A 12,629-nucleotide genomic window follows, 5' to 3' on the forward strand; every position below is an offset into this window, starting at 1 on the left:
CTGCCGTGAATAGGAGGGGAATACTGGTATTCCTCAGCTCACCTTTGTGCATTTCTTGGGCAGAATGGTCAGTAACAAGTGAGTTATTCTTTAAAAATATATTTTGTTGATTATGCTATTACAGTAGTCCCATTGTTCCCCCTTTATTCTCCTCTGCCCTGCACCCGCTTCCCACCAGCATTCCTCCCCACCACCAGAGTTCATGTCCATGGGTCGTACATATAAGTTCTTTGGCTTCTCCATTTCGCATGTTATTCTTAACCTCCCCCTGTCTATTTTCTACCTACAGTTTATGATCCTTATTCCCTGTACCTTTTCCCCCACTTTCCCCCCTTCCCCTCCCCATTGATAACCCTCCATGTGATCTCCATTTCTGTGATTCTGTTCCTGTTCTGGTTGTTTGCTTAGTTTGTATTTGTTTTTGTTTTTTTTAGGTTCAGTTGTTGGTAGTTGTGAGTTTGTTGTCATTTTACTGTTTGTATTTTTTATTTTCTTCTTTTTCTTAGATAAGTCCCATTAACATTTCATATAATAAGGACTTGGTGATGATGAACTCCTTTAACTTGACCTTATCTGAGAAGCACTTTATCTGCCCTTCCATTGTAAATGGCAGCTTTGCTAGACAGAGTAATCTTGGATGTAGGTCCTTGCCTTTCATGACTGTGAATACTTCTTTCCAGGCCCTTCTTGCCTGTAAGGTTTCTTTTGAGAAATCAGCTGATAGTCTCATGGGAACTCCTTTGTAGATAACTGTCTCTTTTTCTCTTGCTGCTTTTAAGATTCTCTCCTTATCTTTAATCTAGGGTAATGTAATTATGATGTACCTTGATGTGTTCCTCCTTGGGCCCAACTTCTCTGGGGCTCTCTGAGCTTCCTACACTTCCCACAAGTCTGTTGCCTTTGCCAGATTGAGGAAGTTCTCCATTATATTTTCAAGTAAGTTTTTTTTTTCCAAGTAAGTTTTCAATTTTTTGCTTTTCCTCTTCTCCTTCCGATTCACCCTATGAATCGGATGTTTGCAACATTTAAAGCTGTCTTGGAGGTTCGTAAGCCTCTCCTATTTTTGAAGTCTTGTTTCTTCATTCTGTTCTGGTTGAATGTTTCTTCCTTCTGCTCCAAAGCATTGATGTGAGTCCTGGTTCCTTCCCTTCACTGTTGGTTCCTTGTACATTTCTCTTCATTTCACTGTGCATGGCCTTCATTTCTTCCTCTATTTGTGACCATACTCAACCATTCTGTGAACATCCTGATTACCAGTGTTTTCAACTCTGCATCTGATAGGCTAGTTCTCTCTTCATTGCTTAGTTCTATTTTTTTTTTGAGCTTTGATCTGTTTTTTCATTTGGGCTGTATTATTATTATTTTTTTGTCTTGGTACAACTGTTATGTTGTAAGGGGCAGAGCCTTAGGTATTAGCCAGGATGGCACAACCCACATTGCTGCATTGTAGGGGAGAGGTCAGAGAGGGACTATGATACTTGCTCAGCTCTCAAATGACTTTCAGTAACTTCTTCTGCTACCCATAAGCAAATTGGGCCGTTCTGGTGCTGATTTTCAGGTGTGTGGGCATGTACACATTCTAGGACCCTATGGGTCTCTCCAACAAACTCTCCTGTGGGGCTGGGAGTTTCTCCTGCTGCTGCAACCCCCTCAGGTTTTTTCAGCCTGAGGTTTTGGGGTTTTATTTCCCTGCTCTGGAACCCTGGGTTGCTTGGTGTGTCTCGCTCCCCAGTTGTCCCTCCTGGTTTATCTGCACAGACCGCCCAGTCTGCCAGCTGCCAGCTACTACCTGCCAACTTTCCCACCCCAGTCCTCCAGCTGCTGCCTTGCTGCAAGTCTTCATCCTGGCTTCCTGTCTCTGCCCCTCCTACGGGTCTGGATGAATGTTTCTTCTTTAATTCCTTGGTTGTCAGACTTCCATACAGTTTGATTTTCTGGCAATTCTGGTTATTTTTTGTTTTTAAATTTGTTGTTGTCCTTCTTTTGTTGTGCAAGGAGGCACAGTGTATCTACCTACATCTACCATCTTGAATGGAGTCACAAGTGACCCATTTTAAATATGAAAATAATGTCTATTATTAAATTCCCAGCACAAATTTAATCACTTGGGTAAATTAACAAAGAATAAAACTAGCCTCAGATTCTCCTTAAAATCCAAAGTCCTTTCCTTTAATTTTTTTTTAAATCCTTACCTGAGAATATGTTTACTGATTTTAGAGAAAGAGAGAGAGAAACATTGATCAGCTGCCTCCTGTATTCACCCCAACCTGGAATTGAACCTGCAACCTAGGTATGTGCCCTGACCAGGAATTGAACCTGCAACCTTTTGGTGTATAGGATGATGCTCCAACAAACTGAACCAACTGGGCTACTCAGACAGGGACAGAGTCCTTTTCTTTCTTTCTTTTTTTTTAAAAAAGGTTTTAACACTGGTTGGTATAGCTCAGTGGATTGAGTACAGGGTGTGAGCCAAATGGTTGCCAGTTTGATTCCCAGTCAGGGCACATGCCTGGGTTGGGGGCCAGGTCCCCAGTGGGGGCCATGCAAGAGGCAACCACACATTGATGTTTCTCTTCCTCTCTTTCTCCCTCCCTTCCCCTCTCTCTAAAAGTAAATAAATATTTTTTTAAATAAATGTTTTAAGTATTTATTTTTAGAGAGAAGGGAAAGGAGGGAGAAAGAAAGGGAGAGAAATATCAATGTGTAGCCCCCACTGGGAACCTGGTCTACAACCCAGGCATGTGCCCTGATGGGAATCAAACCGGTAACCCTTTTTTGCAGGCTGGTGTTCAATGGACTGAGCCACACTAGCCAGGGCCAGAGTAATTTTTTTAAAAACTAAGTAAGATAGTTCCTTGGAGAGACTTGAAGTAGCTAACTTTCAGGGTACATGAGGCTAACAGCTGATGACTTCAAATCCCGGAGAAGGCACTAGATTTCCTTATTCTGCTTTCATTTCCCTTTTCCCACATCATTCAGATATTTCTTCATCTGTGATGGAAGGGAGTCAGTGCAATGTGGGAGGCCCATGAAACCAGCTTGGCTACTGCTGTTTTTAGGTGTTAAAAAATCTGTTCTAAGTTGACTAAAATGGCTAAGGATGAGCCAGATTATGGGGAAGTACAACAGACCACAGAAAGCATTTATAGAAAATGGTGTGATCATAACATGTCTTCAGTCAACAATTTGGCAGTGACGTACAGAACGAGATTGCAAGGTAGACTGGTTTGAAGGCTGTTGAAATCATTTAAGCCATGTCAGCAAATATTTATTGAGTGCCTACTCTATCATTGCATTCCATACTGTGGAGGATACAAAGGTGAGTAAGATACACATGACTCCTGTACTTAGGGGGCTAACAGGTAGACTTGTATGTCAAAAAAGTAAATAACTATAATACCAGGTAGAAAACTAAGGGATGATATCTCTGTTCTCAGAATATCTGAGTCTGCCACAAGAAAGCCTCAAAGAAGTGTAGAGGCTGAAAAAAGGCATCCAGCTGGAGATTTAAAAAAGGCTTTTTGAAAGAAGTGTTTCCTGAGATGGGCCGTGTGGGAGGACTAGGATTTCAAGAGGCAGAGATGAGGGAAGGAAGTTCAAGACAATGGGAAACAAAATAATACTGTTGGGAAAACACTACTTTTAAAACTGCGTTCATGATACTCATTATTATACCCAACGTATGTAATCATTATACCCATGTATAATGTGCATCCTTATCTTTCCCTCAAAAACTTGGGCAAAAAAGTACACATTATCAGGGTAAAATACGGTAATACGTATTACGTATTCATTGGCATAAAATTGGTGTCCAACGATTGTTAGCTGGGACTGTTATCATAATACACTGAGTAGGAAGTGCAGAGGATAGGTGTGGATGTCCTGGAAACATGAAAACCAGTTCCTTTGAGCTTAGGGTTTATGTATGAGGATGGGTGTCTTAGTCTGTTTGGCTGCTAGAGCAAAATAACATAAATTGGGAGGATTAAAAAACAACAGAAATTTATTTCTCATAGTTCAGGTGGCTGGGAAGTCTGAGATCAAGACTCTGGCAAATGCAGTGCTTCATGAGAACCCCTTTCTGGTTCATAGATGTCTGTCTTTTCTCTGTGGCTTCACATGGCAGAAGGGCCAAGGGAGCCCCCTGAGGCCTCTTTTGTAAGGGCACTAATCCCATGCATAAGGGCTTTACTGTTGTGACCCAATCACCTACCAAAGGCCCCGCATACAAATACCAACACACTGGGGATTAGGTCTCAAAATCTGAATTTGGGTTGTTGTGGGGTTAGGGGTAACTCAAACTTTTCATCTATGGCAATAGTGAAGATAAAGCTAAAAAGTATAGGCTGATACTTTTTTTAAAAAAATGGATTTTATTTTTTTAGAGCAGTTTTAGGTTTACAGCAAAATTGAGTAGAAGGTATGAACATTTCCCATATACTCTCTGCCCCCAAACATGCATAGCCTCCCCCATTATCAACATTCCCCATCAGAGTGGCATATTTGTTCCAACTGATGAACCTATATTAGCATATCATTATCACCTCAAGTCCACAGTTCACATTAGGGTTCACTCTTGGTGTTGTATATTCCAAGAGTTAGGACATATGTATAATGACATGTATCCACCATTATAGTATCATACAAAGTAGCTTCACTGCCCTAAAAATCCTCTGTGCTCTGCCTGTTCACACCTCCTCCCACAACCCCTGCCAAACACTGAGTTTTTACTGTCGCCAGAGTTTTGCCTTGTTTTGGACTTGTACAATGTGTAGCCTTTGCAGGCTGGCTTCTTTCACTGAGCAATGTGCATTTAAGGTTCTTCCATGCCTTTTCACGATATGATAGTTTGTTTATTTTTAGTGCCAAATAATATTCCATTGTCTGGGTGTACCACAGTTTGTTTATACATTCACCCACTGAAAGACATCTTAGTCGCTTCCAAGTTTTGGTAAATATGAATAAAGCAGCTATAAGTATTTATCTTCAGATTTCTGTGTGGACCTAAGTTTTTAACTTTTGGGAAGCTCAATTTCTGGATTATATGGTGAAGCATGTTTAGTTTTATGAGAGATAGACAAATCATCTTCCTAAGTGGCTTTCTTATTTTGCATTCCACCAGCAATGAATTAAGGGTAATGGTCTGTATTCACCTGTGAGTCTCCAATTTTGAGAGCAGTTTTTGGCCAAACTGAAAACTGGAAGTCCGAGGTAATGTTTTCCTTCCTTCCTTCCTTCCTTCCTTCCTTCCTTCCTTCCTTCCTTCCTTCCTTCCTTCCCAGAATCTGGAAAACTAGGGTAAAAACTTGTTTTTAAATTAGTAGGCAATGTAAAATCATTGAAGGTTTTTGAGACAGGAAATATTTTCATCAGATCTCTGTTTTAGGAGGGGTTAGACCTATGTGGTTCAATGTGGTTAGCCACAAATCACAAGTGGCTACTGAGCACTTGAAATGTGGCTAGTCCCGGTTGAGGTCTGCTGAAAGTATAAAATATGCTACTGTATTTTGAAGACAGTACAAAAAAGAGTCTCAGTGATTTCTTGTTTATATATTCAAATGACAATATTTTGAATGTACTGAGTTAAATGAAAGAATTTTAAATTAATGTTACCTGTTTTAATTTCTTTAACTTTTAAAACATGGCTGCTAGAAAATTAAACATGCTATGCTGCTTGCATTATATTTCTACTGGAAAGTACTGTTCTACGGGTGGTGGAGGAGTGATACAATAGTGAATTGGGGATTTTCCCTTCCAGGCTGGTGATTCAGACAAACCTTCCATTGAAGATAAGAGAAAACTGGAAATATATAAAAAGCATCTACCTGAAGGCCTCAAAGACTTAACACGGCAGTGCAAACTCACTGGGGCAGATTAAATTCTTGAGTACTATTGCAGGTGGAAGTGTGATGACGAGATTATGCATTTAACCAGGGCAAGGTCAGCACCTTGCTAAGCTCAATATAAATTCCATCTGGATTTTCTATGCAATATTTTATCATTCCAGTATAAACTTACAAAGTTTACAAAAATGGGTCCCTAAGCTCCCCATCACTCAAAATTGTCATAATTTATCACTCTAGCTCAAGCAAAAGATATTTTCTGAGCAACCACTCTGTGCCCGGTTCTGTGTTAGCTTGGGAAGTGTACTATCCCCTGCCACACAAACATCCTCCAGAATCAGTCACGTTTCCTCTTCCCCTATTGAAACAGAGATTGGTATGAAAAAAGCCAATTATGTTTTATATATTTTTTTAATATTTTGTTTTTATCAAAAGAGTAGAGCAGACACATAGATCAATGGAACAGAATAGAGAGCACAGAAATAAACCATGTCTTTATGGTTAATTAATATTTGACAAAAGGGGCATGAGCATACAATGAAATAAAATTAGCTTCTTCAATAAATGGTGTTGGGAGATCTGGACAGGTACATGCAAAAAAATGAAACTAGACCACCAACTTATATCAGAATAAACTCAAGATAAAGATAAAAGACTTAAATATAAGTTGTAACACCATAAAAGTCCTAGAGGAAAACATAGGCGATAAAATTTCAGATATCCCATGCAGCAATATTTTTGCCAATATATCTCCTAGGGCAAGGGAAATAAAGGAAAAAATAAACAAATGGGACTACATCAAATTAAAAAGCTTCTGCACAGATAAAGAAACCATCATCAAAATGAAAAGGGAACTGACCATATGAGAAAACATATTTGCGATATCTCAGACAAGAGTTTGATCTCCAAAATATATAAAAAACTCATATGACTCAATACCAGGAAGACAAACAATCCAATTAAAAAATGGGCAAAGGACCTGAATAGACATTTCTCCAAGGATGGCATTCATATGGCCCAGAGACGTATGAAAGGATGCTCAGCATTGCTAGCCATCAGAGAGATGCAAATTAAACCACAATGAAATACCACCTCATGCCAATCAGAATGGCCATCATTAATAAATCAACAAAAAACAAGTTCTGGCTAGGATGAGGACAAAAGGGAACCCCAGTGCACTGTTGGTGGGAATGCAGACTGGTGCAGCCACTGTGGAAAACAGTATGGAATTTCCTCAAAAAACTAAAAATGGACCTGCCTTTTGACCCAGTGATCCCACTGCTGGGATCCTACCTTTTGGGACAGCATGGATGGAACTGGAGAGTCTTATGCTAAGTGAAATAATCCAGGTGGTGAAAGACAAATACCATATGATCTCACCTATAAGAGGAACCTAATGAACGAAACAAACAAACAAATGAAATAGAAGCACAGGCATGAAAACAAGGAACAGACAGACAGTGACCACAGGGAAGTGGGAAGGGCGATAAGGGTGGAAAGAAGGAGACAGGGACTAGACAAGGAACATGTGTGAATGACCCAAGGACACAGACAACAGGGTGGGGACTGACTGTGGGAACGAGCATGAGCTGGATGGAAGAGAACAAAGGGGCAAAAATCGGGACAACTGTAATAGAGCAACAGTAAAATATTCAATTAAAATATTTTGGTTTTAATTTTTTTTTTACAGATTATTTATTTTTAGAGAGATGGGAGGGAGTGAGAAAGAGAGAGAGAAACATCGGTATGTGAGAGAAACATCCAGCGGAGCCTCTCACACACCCCCCACTGGCAACTGGATACTTTTCAGTTTGCAAAACGTCACCCAGACACACCAGTCAGGGTGAATCCAATTATTTTTCAATGAAATGGACATATTGTAGTGGCTAACAGCACTAACTCTGCTTCCGAACTGCTTGGATCCTAGTCCTCCCTCCCTCCATTTACTAGCAGAGTAACCCTGGGCAAAGCTAGGGATTTGTAAAATAAAGAAAATAACAATAATACCTACCTTATAGGATTACTGTGCTGATTAAATGTATTAATATATTTAAAGTGCTTAGAATGGCATCTGGTTAAAGTATTTACAATATTAGTGTTTTCTACCATTGTTATTAATGAGAATGAGATTCAGATCTAAGACTCAAGTTATGGATGTGCAGTCTTAGGAGCTGTTGAAATAAGTATAACTGAAGTCATCTGTTATGTTTACAGTAGTATTTTTTTATAAGTACAATTTTTCAGCTACATTATGGGCTAGATAGGCTTTGGTAGGCTTGTCCGAGAAACTAATGACTACTTTTATAACACGTCTCTATGAGAGTTTACGAGGTCTATCGTGACGAAGTCCAGACATTGTCAATAAAACAGGAACAGTTTACATGACATTGATGTAAACTGGCAGCCAAGGAGTGTGGACTAGAATGTGCATGTGTGAACAGTGAACAACTGCACTGTACTGGTCAGTGTGGGCAGTAGATGCCCTTGAGTATGCATGTGTATTGTGCGGCTGTCATGTTCAAAATGATTAAACAAATAAAGCAACAAATATGCATCAAATTTTGAGTTAGGCTTGAACATTCCTCTATGGAAACTATTTGGATGATTGAGAGGGCCACAGCTATGGGCAGCTGGTGATTGGCAGCTTCATCACAACAATACACTCGATCATACATCACATCTAGTGCAGGGTTTTTTGGTGAAACATCAAATCACCCTGATGACTCAGCCCCCTGTATAGCCCAGATTTGGTGCCCTGCAACTTCTGGCTTTTCTCAAAACTAAAATCACCTCTGAAAGGGAAGAGATTTCAGACCATCAATGAGATTCAGGAAAATACGACAGGGCAGCTGATGGCAATTGGGAGAACTGTATGAGGTCCCAAGAAGCCTACTTGGAAGGGGATGAGGTGTCATTGTCTTATGTACAATGTATCTTGTATCTTCTTCAATAAATGTCTCTATTTTTCATATCACATGGCTAGATACTTTCTGGACAAGCCTTGTGTTCTTGGTCTGAAAAGCCTCCTCACAAATCTTTTAGAACGCAACTTTTTGTAGGTTGGCAACTGTATGTACAGGCTCGAAAACACACTAAATTGAAGAAGGATATCACTGAGCTTGCACTTAAACTTTCCTAATAAAATGAAGCAACTGTCATTTGTCTTCAACCTTAACACCACCTGAGATGCTTTCACATCCTCTACTTTTTCTGTCACTATTGGGTACAAGCATCTAGTACCTCACCCAAAGGGCCGTGCTGATTTGCCAAATCTGGCAGGATGTGAAAAGGAGAAATCGTGTAAAGGAAAGCTGATCACTCATGGGCTTGGTGCTCATGTTTCCTGTTTCTAAGGTTTGCAGCACAATGCCCACATTTCCACCATTTATCTCCACAGTGATGCTGGACAAGCCTCTCTTGGTCCCAGTTTTCTCATCTATGGAATGAAGGATACTACTGCTACCACCACCTCATGCAGCTGCAACTGATGTTTTCAATGTCCCTGACAATAGAATTACCATCAATGGAAGTTTCAGAATCCTGCTCCTTCTATTATATCTTTGTAGGCTTTCAATCTCAGTGTACTCTTAATTCCTAGGGAAAAGTACTGGACCATGGAAAGGCTCTCCAATTTCCAGCAAAGCCATTTCTAATACCTAAAATAAAGGTACTACACAGTTCTCTTAAAAGACTAGAGCATCCAGTTTGATATTATCTTAAGCATGTATCTCCTACACCTTCCAAATGGAGTTCAGCAAACTAAGACAGAAGTCACAATTTTTTTTCCTTTCATTCCCCCTTAAATGCTTCAAATATGTTGAGTGCCTGCCTACAAAAGATGCCAACTCTTGTATCTTATACCCAAAGGGCAAACAAGCTGTGGTCTTCAGATTAGTGCAAGTGCTCCATTCTTTCATTAAATATTAACTGAGTACCTACTATGTGCCAGCTACTATTCTAGGTGCTTGAGATATATCTGAAAAGAGGTAAAAATCCCCAACTTGTGGGATCTTTATCCTTGGTAATATTTTCATTAGACTTCAGTTAAATTATTAAAATATAAACAATAGAATGAGTTTTTCCTAAAACTAAATATATTCAACTTCTAAATCCTGAGATTATTTCATTCCTACCACTTTTTTTTTGTATTAAAATGCTCATTCAATTTAGAAACAATGATGAGTGTAGAAACTAATGCCCCTCCCCCACCCACTGGGCAGCAAAGCCACCAGATTGGGGTAACTATGGATACTCAGTGTCCAACCAAGAAAATTTAAAGAAAAATTTTAAAATAGATTTATTTGTACATTCGTTTAAGGACTAAGTTACATATATGTGATGCTAGTATTTAAACAGCACTTTACACTTCATGTAGTTACATTGATAGATTAGATTTTTTAGAAACTAATTTTTAAAGATTTTATTTATTTTTAGAGAGGGGGGAGGGAGGGAGAAACATCAATGTGTGGTTGCCTCTCACATGGCCCCCACTGAGGACCTGGCCAGAGTCCCAGGCATGTGCCCTCAACGGGAATCGAACCAGCAACCCTTTGATTCACAGCCCGTGCTCAATCCACTAAGCTACACCAGCCAGGGCTGGAAACTAATTTTTAAATGTCCTAATTTGATTCACTAAAAGGATAGCAACCCTGAGTTTCTAATATTTTCTTCAAATTTTATGACTCTGAAATCTGAAAGAGAACAATATCACAACTTCTTACAATGCAAGTCTTCAACAAAATAAGATAGACTCAAAGAGAAAGGAACCCAAAATAAGCACATTCGATGCCGTCTGAAGAGATCACCCCAGCGAAGTTTTATGCTGGTATTTAACTGGCTCTCCAGAAGAAGGGGAGTACCTTTGCATTCTCTCCCTCTCCCAATATGGGGGCCTCAGCAAAGAATCCCCCTTTCTGGCTGAGGACGGAGGGACTGGTGGAGAGCACCTTTGTTGCCAAACTAGTCAGCGGAGCTGATTCCGACTTGGAAAGATGTTCAATCAAGTTGGCACGGTAATGCTGATGAGTGTATAAGGCACCTCCAATTGGCCGGCCCATCCTACCCACTGCTCCAGAGCCCAATGTTGACAGGGACCCTCAAGGGAAGGGAGGGGGAAAGAGAGGGAGAAAAACAATGTGTGTGAGAGAGATACATTGATAGGCTGCCTCTCACAGGGCCCCGACTGGGAACCTGGTCTGCAACCCAGGCATGTGCCCTGACTGGGAGTCGAACCAGCAATCTTTTGGTTCACACACTGGCACTCAATCCACTAAGGTACACCAGCTGGGGCTCCATTAAGAAGTTCTTTAGAGATTAAATATCAGTTCAGAGCATTTACCACGTGAACCTAGCAACCCAGAAAGGCTAAAAGGTTTTGGTTACCCTGAGTTTGAAGACCTGGATTCCTTGTTCAATGCCCTGAGTCTCAGTGAAGAGTTTCTAAGTACCAGGGGAATTGAGGGGATATTGCTGATCAAGCCCAAGATAAAGACAGGGATCATCGTTCTTTCTGCCGAGACGGAAATTGGGATTCTGACAAAACAGGTACAGACTGGAGGGCCCGTGCTGCCACAGAAAGCTCTGATTACTACCCACCTAGCAGAGGTGACGATAGCATTGGAGACAAGCATCGAGATCATTATGATTCAGACCGATAGTATGTTGGGGATTGGGACAGTTATGATGACCCACGCTGGGATATGGATCGATAACGGTGGCCGGGATCGTTATGACAGAGGCAGCAGAGACTATGACAGAGGCTACGATTCCAGGATAGGCAGTGACTGAAGAGCATTTGGTAGCAGGTACCATAGGGATGGTGATACAGAGGAGGCAGGGACCGCTAGGAGGACGGATATGACAGATGTGATGATTGGTCGTGGCGTTCCAGAGACGATCGATTACTCTCCATTGATCATAGGCAGATGATAAAGCCTCCCCTACCCCGCCTCCCCATAAAGACCCAAACGGAATCTAAAGCCTTGGGGCACCCCTGAGGAAGATGATCTCTGTGCTAGCACCTCCCAGTCCAGTGGAGCAGCCTCTGCCTTTGGAGGGGCTAGGCCTGTCGTCACAGCTGCCAGAGGGTGAGAAGCAGAGGAGTGGCTGCAGAAGGAACAGAAATTGCAGCATCAGCTGGATGAGCCAAACTAGAACGGCGGCCTCAGGAGGGGCACCCAAGCTGGTGAAGTGAACACACTCAGGAAGGGAACAGTCAAGGACAGGCAATGAGTCCTCACAGACGAGGAACTCAGCCGCCTCGGGCAGAAGTCAGACCACAATGCCCGAAGGAGAGAAGTCTCTAGCAAATGAAGCACTCAGTAAAGAGGAAGACTGTCACTCTCCAACTTCTAAGCCTCCCAAACGTGAGCAGCCTCTATACGTAATGCCAGCCCCTCCATCAGAGGAGAATGCTCGGGTGAGGCGAAGCTCTAACCCTCCTGCTCCATCCCAGAGCTCAGACCCAGAGGAGCAATCCCCTCCAAGTGGTGGGGAGAAAGCAGTTCCAGCTCAACCACCGGAGTGAGGGCCAGCAAGGAAAGATGAAAATAAAGTTGCTGGGGGGTGTGTCCCGAAGGGCCAAAGTGCGAACTCCAGCCACGGTCCAGGAGATGGAGGGAACAAAGATCACTGGAAGGAGTCAGATAGGAAAGATGGCAAAAAGATCACGATTCCTGATCTGCACCTGAGCCAAAGAAACCTCAAGAAAGTCCAGCTCCAAGCAAGTATGCTTCTCTCCCTGCTGGTGGTGAAGATGAAAACGAGGCGGAAGATTACATTAAATAG

General features: G+C 41.5%; 1 pseudogene; it reads left to right on the forward strand.

The window, feature by feature from the left end:
• The first annotated feature begins 3,090 nt into the window (after positions 1-3,090).
• On the forward strand, positions 3,091-12,629 carry LOC123804611 (annotated as a pseudogene).

This window comes from Phyllostomus hastatus, unplaced genomic scaffold, assembly GCF_019186645.2.
Source record: "Phyllostomus hastatus isolate PE091 unplaced genomic scaffold, TTU_PhHast_1.1 phas_scaffold_216, whole genome shotgun sequence".
Taxonomy (NCBI): Eukaryota; Metazoa; Chordata; class Mammalia; order Chiroptera; family Phyllostomidae; genus Phyllostomus; species Phyllostomus hastatus.